General features: G+C 52.2%; 1 long non-coding RNA gene across 1 annotated transcript in view; it reads left to right on the plus strand.

The window, feature by feature from the left end:
- Nucleotides 1-15,280, plus strand: part of LOC115661096 — a 54,152-nt gene extending 38,872 nt beyond the window's left edge. The window contains exon 4 of the long non-coding RNA XR_004003012.1: nt 14,953-15,280. This is a non-coding gene — a long non-coding RNA (uncharacterized LOC115661096). The remainder of the gene's footprint in view (nt 1-14,952) is intronic.
- Nucleotides 15,281-16,729: the final 1,449 nt, after the last annotated feature.

Genomic DNA, 16,729 nt, shown 5'->3' on the forward strand with positions numbered 1-16,729 from the left:
ATGGACCTGAACTAATTCTCATTGGCTAGCAGTAACTTGTGACTGGGGACATTCTTTCCTGCAAGGCTGCCCAAATCCAGCGGGTTCAAAGGTAATGTAAAGTCATCTCTGCTTCTCCTCCACCTGAGCCTTTGTCTCACAGGGTGTAGCCCCAAGCATAGGTGCTGGAACTAGGGGGGATGCCGCACCCCGGGCTTGAAGTGGTTTCCATCATACACAGGATTTATAGTTTGAGTCAATGGCTTTCAGCACCCCCACTATACACACTGTTACAGCCCCCCGACCCCAAGCACCCCCAGTCAGTCCCTCTCAGTGGAATTGCACTGGCTCGCGTCAGCAGTAACTACGCCCTATCGGATGCAATGGAAACCGAAAGGGCTCAGCGCCTTGCACAAGGTGCTCAGCGCTTCAAAGGGTGGGATCTGTGAGACTGTCAGGAAAAAACAAAAGGTTGTCCCCAAAAACATGCCCCTAGTTGCTCTATCTCCAAAGTTCAGTTCTCTGCCAATCTTCCCCTCCCCCTGCCAACATCTTGTGAAAAGAAATGTACAGGCCAAGTGCCCCAAGCTGAGTGGAGAAGTGCAGCAGCCAGCAGGACTCTGACCTTCCTGTTGTAGGTAACAAATTGGATGGCATGTAAGCTACAGATGCCTGAGGAGAGAGGAAGAGCGGGGGGGGGGGAGGGGGAGGGTAGGCAAATGAATGGGGTTAGAGTTACAAAGCCAGCATCTGTTACTTAGGGTATCAGCCACACAGCCGTATCCATCCCGCCGCAGGAAACGGGGTGGGCTCAGGGGCAGATGGAGAAGAATGGTTTCGGGTCAGCAGAGGACAGAGGTAAGAACATGTGTGTTTCTGAGTGTGACTATTGAAGCAGATGTAAACAGATAAATATGAGAGAGAGTTGTGGGGAGAAAAATTGAAAGAGAAGAGCATTTCCTATATATTTGGCTTCTAATACTGTAAGTATTTGCTAGGGACCAGACTGAGATAACTCTTACTCCCACTGCATAGTAATTTGCACCATGAATAGTCCCCTTGAGTTGACTAGACACTTTTGAAAATCCCATTCGGCAACTATCTGCATCTTCAGGTATCTAAATCCCTTTAAAAATCAGGCCCTATGGTATTTCTTATGTGTGAGTAAGAGGATCACACTATGGCCCACAACTATTAGTGCAAAGTTAAATGTGAGAATTTTGGCTGGAAGCTGTTGTGTAACTATTCAAAGCATAGTCCTAACAGCTTGACTGATAGTAATAAAGTACGAGTATACCATGGTACTCAAAGTTTACACCTCTCTGTTACTTTACAGTGCCTTTTGCTTTCAGAAGGGGTGGGGTAAGGAGTGCCTAGGGGGACCCGAGAAGTAAAAGTGAAGCCAAACTCCAAGAAATCGTACCTTTCTGAGTGCACAGATCAAGTTTCAGATCAATGAAGACCTAATTAGGTTACGATGACCTCCAAAACTACCTTTCAAGGAGGCATTGTGGGTAGTGAGATGCTGATTACAGAACAAGCAAGGAATTTCAGGATAGGCTAAAATAGAACCTTGCACGTCTTCCTGTCACCCACAAATGTCTCCTGCCCCTGATTCCCAGGGCTGTAGGGATCGATTTTTCAAAGGTGCAAATGGCAATCAGGATCCCTTAGTTCTTGCCCCATCAACTCGACATTTCCTATTCTGTGTCTTTATTTTGCCTCTGATAGGAACTATAGACAAGGATCTTTCCCTCCGTTGTAAATCTGTCTCTCTCCTTCTCCCTCGCTCTCTCTCTTTCCTTGTCCTTTGGAATACTCCCTGTTTTCTAGCCAGCCCACCTGATCCTTGAATATTTCATAAATCTCCTTGAAATATCCCTGGTTACAAATGGTCTGTGTCTGTGGTTGATATGCAGCAGTAATGCAAGGTTAATACCTAATTAGTTCATGGGACCATTTAGCATTTCACGGATAGTCAGTAACAAAAGCAACAATAAACAAGTTGAATTCCTAGGTCTTAATCTGGGGGTGGAGGGAAGGGGAATGACAAGAACCTGAAAATGCAGGAATTATTCAGTGCAACATGAAAGTTTAGTCCCTTTTCTCATGTCAGCTGCTGTAGCATCCTCAGAGCTTTGAGGGAAATATAACCTCCCTCCCTTCCTTTCTTTGGTGTTTTCCTCCCAGCCCTGATGTTTGTACAGGAAAATTCTCATTTCTATGACACACTTTAAATAGCTCCTCTATATTGTTCCCCTTCTCCAGCCCCTACTCACCCCGACCCCATTTTCTGACATCCAGCCACACCTGATCAATTGTATCCTGAGCAGCTGGATGTGATCAGAGCTTGCCTTCCACCTCTTGGGATGGCTAGCATATGGGCCCGCGGGCCCCAGCCATTACGTGTGTGATCGCTAAGCCTGCCTGCCTGTGGCGATGGAGTTTTCCCCTCTCTCAAGCAATCGCGGATAAATCCTCCTGATGAGTAACAGGAAAGCAAATAGGCCCTTTGGCTTTGTAGGCAGCGAGAAAGAAAAAACCAAACCCAACAACAAAATCCTCGCTGTGTTTAGGCAGCACATGCAGTGCTTGGCGGATGCCTTCAGGAAGAGGGATGGCTTCTGTGCCTTCAGTCAGCGACTGGGCTATCTAAAAGCAGAAATGGTGCGTTTCAGAATGACTGGCCCCCAGACACTGGCATAGGGCTCCAGGGAAGGGGTTTGAAGGGAAGTAACCCTAGATCCCACACAAACCAACATTTGGATGGAGGTCTGAAGGAGGCTCGGTCACAGTCGCAGACCATCCAACACTGGGATGGAGGCTGGCTTCAGGCCCCGTGCCAGTCAGACGGCAGCAGCACAGAGAACTGAAGGAGAGCTGACTGGAAACGTTTTCCCATCCTGTAAGAATTTTTCAGAGCTGGAATTTTTCCCCCAATCCCAAATCATGACAAAAAGACAAAATCATGAAAGTTTAACACACCAAAAATCTGAAGACAAAAAATTGGATTGGCTCAATTGAACTGTTTAGCTTTGATTGGGATTTTTTTTTTTTTTTTACTATAAATTAACTTAAATCTCTAAGTGAAAATTTGTTTTGACCCCAAAACCAGAACTTTTTCATTTTGGAGAGTGGGTCTGGCTGTAGGAAAGGAACACCTTGCTTTCCTCATGTGCTCCTGATGGTCCTTTCGTGTGCACCCACGAAGCAAGGCTTTGAACCTGTCCCAGTCATACTCCCTCTGAGGCTAGTTAACTCTGCCCACACCCTAGAGCAGGAGTGGGCGAACTTTTTGGCCTGAGGGCCACATCTGAGTGGGGAAATTGCATGCAGGGCCATGAATGTAGGGCTGGGGCAGGGATTTGGGGTATGGGAGGGTGTGCGAGGTGTGGGAGGGGCTGCAGTGTGCAGGAAGGGGCTCAGGGCAAGGGGTTGGGGTGGAGGAGGGGTGCGGATTATACAAGGGGACTTGGGGAAGGGGATTGAAGTGCAGGCAGAGGTGAAAGTAAGCTGGTATGGGTCGGTACGGAGGACTGGTAAGAAAAGGAGACTGAGTGAGGGAGGAAGAGAGAAGCCTGCTCCCTGCATAAGAATAGTTTAAACTCAGCTGTTCCCTGATGGTTCAGCCCTCAGGGCTAGGTTACTGGCATCCTTGTTAATTTCACTCCCAGTAGCTGGGGAGAGGGGGTCGCGGGGAGGGTGTGTTTGACCATGGCTGGGGCAGTCCTTGTCTGCCCCCAGGGATAAAGGGATCTTGTCTCCAATACTAATATACACAACAAATACAAGTATTTGGCTGCACAGCTTAAATCCAGAGCTAATAAAAGCAGGTGGAAGGGGAAAACTCACTGTCACATTGGTTTCTCGTCTCCTCCCTCCCCCTCCTCCAGCCAGGCTGCAGACAAGGCTCTGCATTCCTCCCCCTGCTCCAGCAGGGGTTTTCCTCTAGGCTCTAGCTTGCAGTAGGGAGATTGGCTGAGATGCCTGCTGCTGCTTCCTGCAAAAGAACAGTTTAAACTCAGCTGTTCCCTGTGCAGTTCAGTGCCCAGAGTTAGGAGCTGTTTCTGGCATGCTTGTTAATTTCACTCCCAGTTGTCGTTGGGTTTGTTTGACCATGGCAGGGGCAGTTCTTTTCTGCCCCCGGGATGAGGGGATCTCCTAAACACAATCAAAATCAGGAACCATTTCCAAGTTCAAATCTATCCCATTCACTCCCAGCAGAGGATCATGGTTGTGATGTCCAAACCGCTTGCAGATCCTCTTTGAGATGTCACTGTTTAAAAAAAACAACACAAAAAACATGGAGAACATGGTGGAAAGATGTGTCATGATGATTAGGGTTTATTTTGGGCAAGTAATTTTGCTAAAGCAACTAAAGATTCACAGGGAAAGCAAATAGCTCCCATAGACAAAACCACAAAGGGATTGGAGGGGAAAACTGAATATTCAGGGAAATTATTGTGCCTCCTTTGAAAGAAATAGTAGTTTTCATTCCAATTCACCCTCTTTATATATTGATTTAAACACCTGAAATGTCCTTAGGACATTGGGTGCAATCTCAGATCTCTTTTTGTTTTGTCCTGCCTGCAGAGTGCAGAGGCTGAAATTGACAAAACTTTCTCTAAATATCTTGTATATTTCATGAAGGCTATTCCAGTTATCCTTCATTCACCCCTGACTCCCCCCACCCCCGGTTCCCTCCCTGGCTGGCTGTGGTTTTTGCCTTGGTTACTTACTCCTTGGCAGACCCAGCCCAGCGGCACCTGCTGGATCTCTGCAGGCAGCAGCCCACAGGGGCGGGTTGCTGGGGTCGCTGCTGGTCGGTGGCAGGCTGCAGCTGCATTGTTTGTGACACATTCATACACATACATACAGTATGTATTACTATCCCGTGGGAGGGCGTTGGTGTCCTTTTGAGGGGTGGGGGGACAGGAGGGACGGTATTTCTGCTGCTCCAGAGGTGAAAGTAAGCCAGTCCAGTCCGGGCAGCCCAGATCCTGCTGCAGGCAGCCCAGAGCCCTTTGAATCCCAGCCACGGCTCCAGCGGCTGGGCTGGGGATTTAAAGGGCTCAAAGCTCCCCACCTCTGCAGGCAGCCCAGAGCCCTTTGAATCCCGGCCACAGGGCTGGAGGATGAGGCCACGCCCCCTCAGGACTCCAGCAGTACCAGTAAATCCTGTAAATTACTTTCACCCCTGGGTGCAGGAGGGGTTTGGGGTGTGGTCTTGGGCCTTGCGCCGCTTAATTTGAGCAGCTCCAGGGTTGGCAGTGGCGCTCAGAGGGGCTAAGGTAGGTTCCCTGCCTGTCCTGGCCCTGCACGACGTCCCTGCAGCCCCTGAGGAAGGGGCGGGGCAGAGGGCTCAGCGTGCTGCCCTCGCCTGCAGGTACCTTCCCCAAAGCTACCATCGGCTGCAGTTCCTATAGTTTGCCCACCCCTTCCCTAGATGGCCCACCCCCATACCTTAGTGTTCCCTGGAACTAGTTCCCAAATTATAGCTACATCCTGCATCAAGGCACTAGGGATTGAAGTGCTCCCATCGCTGCCTCTGAGTCGTGCCAGTGCAATGTGCCAACCAGAATCTGGCCCATGGACATCTGCTCTATCTGAATTCATCTGCGGAGAGGACAAATCAAAAAACCTTTGATCCTGAGTCTGGAACAAAGTTCATTCACTCACGAGTAACTCAACTATTACAGTGTGAAAGCTGAGGGCTCCAGCTATTGCCACAGGCTTGGGAGTTGGGAACATTTGCCACCCAAGAGAGGATCCTGCTAGTTGCTGTGCTGCTCCTGACACTGCAGTTCTGTCCAATGCACTGAAGAACTGTCCGGTAAGGTAATGCCTCATTAAGAGCCAGGGATATGGCAGCAGCACAAGGGAGTGAAGGAGAGCTGTGCTGAATTAGACTCCATCAGGATCGCACAGGGATAAGTCAGCACAGAAGTTGACCTCCCAGAGGGGGTCAGTGTCCTTCCAGCAGGTGGCAAGACTTCTGCCAAAGTCAGCAGCTGATGAACTTTTCCAACTTCAGAGCCAACCGCAGAGCCGACCTGTTGAAATCTTGCCTCTACAGATAACAGCCAAGGTTAGCATGTTGGCACATGAGTGTTACTGGCCCTCCTGTTCCTGACACCTAATCCTCTTCCAACTAAAAAGGAGACAGAACTAAAGGCAACATGAAATTGCAGCAGATGGTACCAGGTGTGCCATTTGAATCCCCGCCAATGCCATCTCTTCCCCAGAGCTTTCAGTGGGAATTGCTCTTGTGCAGTGGTGTAAAATCGAGGTCCCCAGGGTCATTAGTTGCGGAGAAGGGGAGAGAATCCATTAGAGAAACTGAAAGTCAGGGAGAGACAGCGAGAGCTTTAGTGCTGGCATATGCACCAACTGGGCCAAGTTTTGCTGCCAGTTACGTTGGAGTAAATCCCATTGAAACCAACGGAGTTAACTCTGGATTTACGCTGGCATGGCTAAGCTGAAGCTGGCTTTGAGCCGGTTGCAGTGGGGGATGAATGTCACTGGAATATTCATGCTCATTCGCTTGCTCACTCGCTCTGTGACACGCACACAAATGTTAGTGATGCTCCAGAACCCAGTGAGCTCACATGGAAATGAACGACGTGAAACCCTAGCTTGCCCGTTCTGCACAGCTGTCCATCTGCTACAGCCGATTCACAGGCAGGACGTGCCGCCTGCCACTTGTTTTGCTCAGGGATGGTTCAGAGAGAGTGAATGTCCCTAAGACACATAGGAAACAGGCTGAATTCCGCTAGAAGGACTGGGCCTTTGGAATGCTCACTGACTCCAGTACCAGTGCTCAGCACCTCCCAGGATTTGGCCCTGTCAGTTTTTGTCTAGTTGCCTTTTTTTTTAGCCCTTGATTTTTTTAAAAAGAAAAATATTTTCTTTAAAAGTGAATCCACAGCTACTGAAGGGTGAGGGTTGGAGAGCTCCAAAGATCGAAGGCCTCTCTTTAGGGTACGTCTACACTACCCGGATCGGCGGGTAGTGATCGATCTATTGAGGATGGATTTATCACGTCTAGTGTAGACGCGATAAAATCAATCCCCGATCGCTCTGCCATTGACTCTGGAACTCCACCGCGCAAGAGAGGCAGAAGCGGAGTCAACAGGGGAGCGGCAGTGGTCGACTCGCCGCTGTCCTTACGGCCAGGTAAATCACCCTAAGATACACTGACTTCAGCTACGCTTTTCGCATAGCTGAAGTTGTGTATTGTGATGCAGTAGGGACTGTCTGTGTGGGGAGTGGGAGAGCAGGGGAGGACTTTAGGGGATGGACGATGCCAGGGCCTGTAACCTGAGCTAGGTAAGGGAGGGGAAAGGTCAACACCTTTGCCCGGGAAGGGGACAAAGGAAGGGAGTGGCAAGAGGGAAGCAGTTTGAGTTTGGGCTTGGGGCTGTGTGGGCAGAATTCAGGGTATCCTAGCTAGGATCCAAGCACCCTGAAAGCCCAGAAGGACTCGAGGGAGGGGTCCTGACTGTGCCTGCAAGCTCTGCTGTAACCTGTTTTCCTGTTGTCCAATAAACCTTCTGTTTTACTGGCTGGCTGAGAGTCACTGTGAGTCCCAGGAAGAGGGGTGCAGGACCGGACTCCCCCACACTCCGTGACAACTGGTGGCAGCGGTGGGATATACTGCACCCCGTGGACGGCGCTTCCTATAGTAAGTGACTGGGGAGCAGTAAAACGAAGGGGTGGTTAACCCCTGGGGGTGTGTGCCCAGTGAGAAAGACTTTGCAGTAACAGGGTCCCCCGGGGGATTGCAGCGAGCGGTCCCGGGGCGGAGGAGTCTGCAGCTCGACACTGGCAGAGAGGTGATGACCTCAAGAAGGGCTGGTGCACTAGGGGTCCCCCTGGAAACCGTGGGGAGCGGCGAGCACCCCGGCCTGTGAGTGGCCAGCAGGAAGATGTATGCCAAGCGGCGCAAGTGCGACCTGCTGGAGCTATGCAAGCAGAGGGGGCTGCGCCCGGGGAGGCTCAGCAAGGACCAGCTGATTGCCCAGCTGGAGCAGGGAGACCGCATGAATGAATGGAGCCCTGTCTCTGAGGGAAGCAGCCGGGCAGATGCAGCGCAGGCACCAGTGTCTGTCCCCGCTGGGAGTGGTCAGCCGGCGGACGAGGGCTTCCCGAGACCCCCCCCTTCCTAGGCCTAGGGGAAGGGCAGGGAGGAGCCCAGTGTATACCGAGGACACCGTGACACCCCCGGCCAGCAGGGGATCCTCCCGGCGAAGCTCACCCCCCAGCAGGGGATCCTCCCGGCAACGCTCAGCATCCGTGGAGCGGATGCGGCTGGAATATGAAAGGGAGCTGAAATGGGGGGAGCTCGAGTTAAAGAGGCAAGAGGAGAAGGCGAACCAGCGTAAACATGAGGAGAACCAGCGCCAGCGTGAGTGGGAGGAGAAGGAGAACCACCGTAAACATGAGCAGGAGGAGAAGGAGAAACAGCGTAAACATGAGCTGGACCTGGCCCGGCTGAGGAGAAGTGAGGTCCCAGCTGCGGTGAGTGAGGGGGGACCCAAGCCTACAAAGAGCTTTGATAAGCACTTGCTGCCCCGGCGTAAGGAGGGGGAGGACATAGATACCTTCCTGATGGCCTTTGAGAATGCCTGTGAGCTGCACAGGGTTGACCCTGCAAACAGGATCGCAGTTCTCATCCCCTTAGTGGACTCCACAGCCGTGGAGGTGTACAGCCGACTGAAAGGGGTGGAGGCAGGGGACTACGAACTGTTCAAACAGGCCCTGCTCCGCGAGTTTGGGCTGACTCCTGAGATGTACCGGAAAAAGTTCCGGAGCCAGCATAAAACCCGTGAGGTCACATACCTACAACTGGTCAACCGGGCGCAGGGGTATGCCTGCAAGTGGACAGCTGGGGCCCAAACTAAAGAGGACCTGCTTGACCTATTCATACTGGAGCACCTGTACGAGCAGTGCCCGTCCGACTTGAGGCTGTGGTTGATGGACCAGAAGCCGGAGAACCCACAGCACGCAGGCCAGCTGGCCAACCAATTTGTGGACAGTCGGGCAGGGGATGGCAGGGAGGAGTCTCGAAGGAGCAGGCCTGCCTCAACGCAGAGAGAGAGTCATCCTGGGACCTCCCAAAGGGGGCCTATGGAGAACCCCCCCAAAAGGGGAACATCCAGCGTCAGGTCCCTCCGACCCACTCAAGGGGACCCACGAGACATGGGCTGCTATTGCTGTGGCCAACGAGGTCACATACGGGCCCAGTGCCCCAAGCTCAGGGACAGACCAAGCAGACCCAACCCGCAGAGGGTGGACTGGGTAAAAACCCAATCGGAGGAGGGGCTACATTCCCAGAAAAGGGGGGCTGGCACCATACCACCTGTGGATGCTCCAGGCTCCGGGTTTTTGGTTTACCGGGTGGGCGCGGGGCTGCCCCTCCAGAAAGAGTGCATTGTTTCCCTGGAGGTAGATGGGAGGAAGGTCACTGGGTACTGGGACATGGGCGCAGAGGTGACGCAGGCCCAGCCCGAGGTGGTGGCCTCAGATCGGATGGTGCCCGACACCTACCTGACCCTGATGGGTGTGGGCGGGACCCCATTCAAGGTGCCCGTGGCAAGGGTACACCTGAAATGGGGGGCCAAGGAGGGCCCCAAGGATGTGGGGGTACACCGATATTTGCCCACTGACGTGTTAATGGGAGGGGACCTCGAGGACTGGCCTAGTAACACCCAGAGTGCCCTGGTCGTGACTCGTAGTCAGAGTCGGCAAAGGGCACTGCACCCCGACAACAGGGAAGGTACTCGACCCGAGGTGCAGGACCCTAACCCAGGGAGCGGGGAACGCCCAGGGGCACGGTTCAGAGAGGCTGCGGCCTCAGACCCAGCCAGCAAGAGAGAGCCGGTCCCCATCCCTGTCCCAGCTGCTGAGTTCCAGGCCGAGTTGCAGAAAGATCCCTCCTTGCGGAAGCACAGGGACCGGGCTGACCTTAGTGCAGTACAGACCATGAGGAGAGGTTGCAAGGAGAGGTTCCTGTGGGAGAAGGGGTTCCTGTACCGAGAATGGGCTCCCCCCAGGGGAAGTAGAGTCATGGGGGATCAGGAGGCAGCTGGTGGTTCCCCAGAAGTTTCGTCACAAGCTGTTGTACCTGGCCCATGACATCCCTCTCGCAGGGCACCAGGGAATCCGGCGCACCAGGCAGAGGCTGCTACAGAACTTTTACTGGCCTGGGGTCTTTACCCATGTCCGACAGTACTGCCAATCCTGTGACCCCTGCCAGAGGGTGGGGAAGGCCCAGGACAAGGGGAAAGCGGCTTTGAGGCCTTTACCCATCATAGAAGAACCTTTCCAGAAGGTGGCCATGGACATAGTGAGACCCCTCAGCAAGACAACCTGATCAGGGAAGAAATACATCCTGGTGGTGGTGGATTTTGCCACTCGCTACCCCGAGGCGGTGGCCTTGCCCTCTATTGAAGCAGACACAGTGGCAGATGCGCTGCTGACAATTTTCAGCCGGGTGGGGTTCCCCAAGGAGGTCTTAATGAACCAGGGGTCCAACTTCATGTCGGCCCTGCTCCGGTCCTTATGGCAGAAATGTGGGGTCCAGCACAACTGGGCCTCAGCGTATCACCCCCAGTCCAACGGGCTGATAGAAAGGTTCAACGGGACGCTGAAGATGATGCTAAAAGCATCTATGAACCAGCACCCGCAGGATTGGGACAAGTACTTACCTCACCTGCTGTTCGCGTACAGGGAGGTACCCCAGGAATCTACTGGATTTTCACCTTTCGAACTGTTGTATGGAAGGTGGGTAAGGGGGCCCCTAGACCTGATGAGGGACGAATGGGAGGGGAAGGCTGCTCCCGAGGGAGAGTCAGTGGTGGAGTATGTCCTGACCTTCTGGGAAAGACTGGCCGAGCTCATGGGCCTGGCCAGGGAGAATCTGGCCCTAGCCCAGAGGAGGCAGAAGGTCTGGTATGACCGCACGGCACGAGCCCGTGCCTTCGCCACCGGGGATCAGGTGATGGTTCTCATCCCCGTGAGGAGAAACAAACTCCAGGCCGCCTGGGAAGGGCCCTTTAAGGTTATCAAGCAACTGAATGAGGTAAACTGTGTGGTGGAGCTGTCAAACCGGGCACATCACCGTCGGGTGTACCATGTGAACATGATGAAACCATACTATGACAGGGGGAATGTGGTGTTGGCTGTGTGTGGACATTGGGAGGGGCAGGGAGATGACCCCTTAGTAGATCTATTCCCTGGGACAAAAGCTGGTTCCCCCTGGAGGCGATTCCCCTCTCTGATCAACTGACCCCGGGCCAGCACGCTGAGATCAGGGGGGTGCTGCATCTATACCGACAGCTGTTTTCCAACCAGCCTGGACGCACTAATTTGACTATCCACCGGGTGGAGACCGGGTCACATCCCCCTATAAGATGCTCCCCTTTTCGGGTCACTGGTAAAACTGCCTAGGATCTTGAAAGAGAGGTCAGGGACATGCTGGCTTTGGGGGTGATCCAGCCGTCTTCCAGCCCTTGGGCCTCGCCAGTGGTGCTGGTCCCCAAGAAGGATGGGTCAATCCGGTTCTGTGTGGACTATCAAAAGCTCAATGCCATCACTGTATCTGATGCCTACCCTATGCCCAGGCCTGACGAGCTCCTAGACAAGCTGGGAGGTGCTCGGTACCTCACCACTATGGATCTTACCAAAGGCTACTGGCAAGTGCCGCTGGACGCAGATGCCAGGCTGAAATCGGCCTCATCACCCCTCTGGGGCTCTATGAGTTTCTGACCCTGCCCTTCGGCCTCAAGGGAGCACCGGCCACCTTCCAGCGCCTGGTGGATCAGCTACTGCGGGGGTGGAGAGTTTTGCCGTGGTGTATATTGACGACATCTGCGTCTTCAGCCAGACCTGGGAGGACCACATGTTCCAGGTTAAACAAGTCCTGGACCGACTCCGAAAGGCTGGGTTAACAGTAAAGGTTGAGAAGTGCAAGGTGGGGATGGCTGAAGTATCTTACCTGGGCCATCGGGTGGGGAGCGGCTGCCTGAAGCCAGAACCAGCCAAGGTGGAGGTGATCAGAGACTGGCCTGCTCCCCAAACCAAAAAGCAGGTCCAGGCCTTTATTGGGATGGCGGGGTACTATCGAAGGTTCGTGCCCCACTTCAGTGCCATAGCCAGCCCCATCACTGAACTGTGCAAAAAGGGGAAGCCAGACAAGGTGATCTGAACTGAGCAGTGCCAGGAGGCTTTCCGGGTGCTGAAGGAGGCTCTGGTTAGTGGCCCAGTTCTGGCAAACCCAGATTTTGACAAACCCTTTATGGTGTTCACCGATGCCTCAGACACGGGACTGGGGGCGGTGTTAATGCAGGAGGATGAAAAGGGGGAGAGACACCCCATCGTGTACCTGAGTAAGAAGCTGCTACCCCGGGAACAACGCTACGCAGCCATCAAGACGGAATGCCTGGCCATGGTGTGGGCCCTTAAGAAGCTAGAGCCATATCTCTTTGGGCGACACTTCACTGTGTACACCGACCACTCTCCCCTGACCTGGCTGCACCAGATGAAAGGAGCCAACGCCAAGCTCCTGAGGTAGAGCCTGCTCCTGCAGGACTATGACATGGACGTGGTCCATGTGAAGGGAAGTTCCAAGCTGACAGCGGATGCGTTGTCCCTGAGAGGGGGCCCTGAGCTTCCCCAGGTCACTGGGCAGAGTGACCCTGCTCAGTTCAGTCTCGAAGGGGGGAGAGATGTGATGCAGTAGGGACTGTCTGTGTGGGGAGTGGGAGAGCAAGGGAGGACTTTAGGGGATAGATGATGCCAGGGCCTGTAACCTGAGCTAGGTAAGGGAGGGGAAAGGTCAACACCTTTGCCCGGGAAGGGGACAAAGGAAGGGAGTGGCAAGAGGGAAGCAGTTTGAGTTTGGGCTTGGGGCTGTGTGGGCGGAATTCAGGGTATCCTAGCTAGATCCAAGCACCCTGAAAGCCCAGAAGGACTCGAGGGAGGGGTCCTGACTGTGCCTACAAGCTCTGCTGTAACCTGTGTTCCTGTTGTCCAATAAACCTTCTGTTTTACTGGCTGGCTAAGAGTCACTGTGAGTCCCAGGAAGAGGGGTGCAGGACCAGACTCCCCCACACTCCGTGACACGTATCTCATGTCGACTCCCCTGCCCCAGTGTAGACCAAGGCTTAGTAGCCTCAGAAGAGGTACAGCCCTGGGCAGCTGCCATTCAAGCTGTCTCCATAGTCTCCTGCCAAAGGAGTCTCATCCATGCCTGTACTGTTAGGCCAATATAAAGGATCATCTCTGGCTCTGCACTTTGTCATCTTTGTCTTCTCCATCTAACTCATTCTGCCTCTTGGTGCCCTAAGAAAAGGCCAATCCAAAACATGGTTCCCTAGTGCCCCTCTTTAGGGCAGGAGAGGGTAGTGCAGAGGTCTAAAGAACCAGGTTTGTGATGCCAAGCCTTGGGGATAACAGGCTCCAATCCAAGCAGTCAGTTCAGCCTTCCAGCCAGCTCAGGACAACAAAGTGAGCATCATGCAGCTTACTGTCTGCAGACAAGTTTCAAGAGAGAACTTAAAGACTGAGGGCTGAATCCTGAGCTGCTGTAAATCAGCGTGACTTCATTGTAGCTATGCCAAATGACACCAGCTCAGGGTCTGGCCCTGAGTGTTTGTGTTCACACTGTGCTGTGGCTCATATTTCAAGAATACAAGGTTGGCCATCTGTTCTAGCCAAAGCAAACCCTTCCTCTTTTGAGTGCCATGTATTGGGTGCCATTTCACTCCCTGAAGTAGCTGCATTTCATTGGTGCTCTGTGCACATAATTTGCAAGGTGCTTTGAGATCCTTTGGAATGTCCCAACAGTAATTGGTGAAGAGGAACAGAAGAAAGCCTTGCCTTGCGGCATGTTCATTTGTCTTGGCCTATGGAATTCTGCATTACACTTCTCCCTCTTGCCAATACATATTGCAGAAGTATTGCTAGGGTCAAGATGGGTAGTAATGTGCATTCTGCCTCGGTTATAAGGGTCTTCATTATAACACCCTGTCCCAGCTCCATTAACTCTTAATTACAGCAACATGTCACTGGAGTATGTGCTATTCTGCCCATGTGGGCAACAAAACAAGTTGAAAAATGATGCCCTCAGTTCTTCCCCTTCCTAGGGATTACAGACAGCTGTGCCCAACCATGGGGCTAGACTTGGATTCGGTCTTTCCCTCGGCCCTTCCGCACTCGTTTCCCGCATCAGCTGGTTTCATCTGTCACAGCCCCAGCAGCTCTTCTGCTCTCTGCTGAAACGCTCAGCACAGCATATTCAAAGGAACACTCTGGGTTGAGACATCTGTTATAAAGAGTTTATTCATATTTATGATGACAAGATGCTCAATATATTCTGCTTTATTTCTGTAGCCTGGTGATACGGGAAGGGCCACGTACAAACCAAATCATGCAACACGCGGGAAATTCCAAAGCATAACATGAAGGAGACAGGGCTCTGATCCCTGGACAGAATGGCGGGGCCAGATCCTCCAATGTGCCAGATGGAATATGGTTGCCCTAAACCTGGCCACTCACCCCCTTGTAGGGGTAGGAGAGCTAGCTCTGGTGGTGTAGAGATGATGTAGCTCCTTGCTTGCCAACGGCCTCTCCCACAGTCAGCACAGAGACTTTCCTGCACTTCAGCAGTTCCTGATTGATGCCTTAGCCCCCTGGGGACACCGTAATCTAAAGCATCCTACAGATTGCTCTAATTAATGCCAAAGGACTGGTTTGCCACACAGCCGCCATGAACCGGGAGAAGGATGGTGGCATCTCTGCTAGTGGATGCTGTGGGCATTGCCCTTGGATGGGATTGGTCTCAGATCTGCGACCCAGTCAGCCTCAGAGGGAGGGAGGATTATGGCTCCAGAAGCAGGGTGCTTGGGTAGGTTAGGGGCTCACATCTGCTCCATTGTATACCCATGCCGACCTGTCGCTTTATTTCCACAGGGTCCAAGTTCCCTCCAGGGCTAGGCAGTGCTTGCTGCAGGAGGTTGTAGCTGAAGCCGGCTGACTTTTGTTCAGGGAGACGGCTCCTGTGTGGACATTGCGTTCTATGCAAATACACTTTCAGATTCAAGACAAACAAACTCAGAGGCTTCATCTACACGCTGCATGGAAAGCTGGCCAGAGGGCACGCCATGTGTCTTTGGCCTCAAAATGGAGATGGAAGGGAATATGAACAGACGGGAATGCTCCATCTGCCAACCATGAAACTGAAAACCAGGACCCATGAGGACCTGCATTTCTGATTGGCCCTCCATTAATGCTCTCTGGGACACTGTGGAGCACCCAGGGGAAAAGAATATATAGTATTTCACATGAGCTGCGAGCACTACCAGCTTCCAGAGGGCACACACCCAGCACACTCAGTTGTAGAATACTGTTTCCTCAGGGTCCTGTTTCCTCTACCTGGGCCCTTGGTGGTCCCCTGCTGATCGGACAGGGGCTTCCATCTCTGGTCTCTGCCTTCTTCTCCACCGCATCGTGGAGAGTTATACACTAGTGGTTCTCAACCTTTTTTCATGGGCAGACCCCTTTGGAAATTTCAAATGGAGATGCAGACCCCTTTGGAAATCTATTGCCTGTGTATATATATAGTTGAATTCTGTTCAGTCAGTTTGCAGTCTAAGGCTTTCATGGACCCCTTAGACATAGTGATCCGTGGACCACCACAGATTGAGAACTTCCGTTGTACACTTCTGAATATCCTGCATCCTTTCCGCATGGCATCTCGCAGCACTCACTGCGCCAAGCACTTACGTCCACACTGAGGCTATCTAGGCCGCCCCACTTCACCAGAGCTGTCCCAGACAAGACGAGCATAGTGCTGCTTGGTCATTTGGCTCTAAATTCCTCTCTCCTGTTGGGAATAATTTGCCTTCCTCTTTCAGCCAGGCATGTTGCAAAATGGTTTATTATACTTGTATTGTAGTCAGAAGTGCACCATCTTTTTGGACCCAACTATAAGTATGTGGATGTTTGCAATATTCTATTTGACTATATTTGCTATTTAACCTATTGCAATATTGATATGAATTCAGCTACTATGTTGATGGACATAGCGCAATAGATAGATGCTATTGCAAAAGAAATTAAAGCAGCCACCAGAAAGCAAGCTAAATCTCTTTCTACTAATTAAATAGCTGATATCTTTTAAGAATAGCTCATACATGAGGAATATTTTGTCCTATTTTTTTGGAGAGCCTGAAAGACACTTCTTGTTTGCCCTTATTCTTCACTCCCAGCAGGAACCTTGAGATGTCAGACATGGAAATGTGGCCACAGCTGTTTATGCACTTAGAGTATTTCCAAGGCCACATCTTCCTATTCGCCTTCGGATTATGCAAGTAGATGCAGTAGTGACTCCAAAGACCCAAGGTCCGTGTGCCATGCACCGACATTGTCAGGAGATTTTATATTCTCGACATTTGAAAACTATCATTTAAATGGGGGGTGAGGGGGAGGCGAATTTGTTTTTTTCCAACTTCAACTATATTTTGAAAGCCGCTCGCTACAGAAATGTGTGCGTTAGTAGCTAGACATGACCCAGAGCACTCACAGTAAGAGGGAAGGGGCCATACTTAGGCTTAGGCAGGAACCTTGTATTCTGCCCTAAGTGAGGAGCACTGCATAGTAGTGCTGCCCAAGGAGCAGAGCATGGACCAAATTGTCACTCGGAGTCACGGTTCAGTCCCTGCTCTCCTTTGCTCTATGGGGAAACTAA

This window comes from Gopherus evgoodei, chromosome 13 (genome assembly GCF_007399415.2).
Source record: "Gopherus evgoodei ecotype Sinaloan lineage chromosome 13, rGopEvg1_v1.p, whole genome shotgun sequence".
NCBI lineage: Eukaryota > Metazoa > Chordata > Testudines > Testudinidae > Gopherus > Gopherus evgoodei.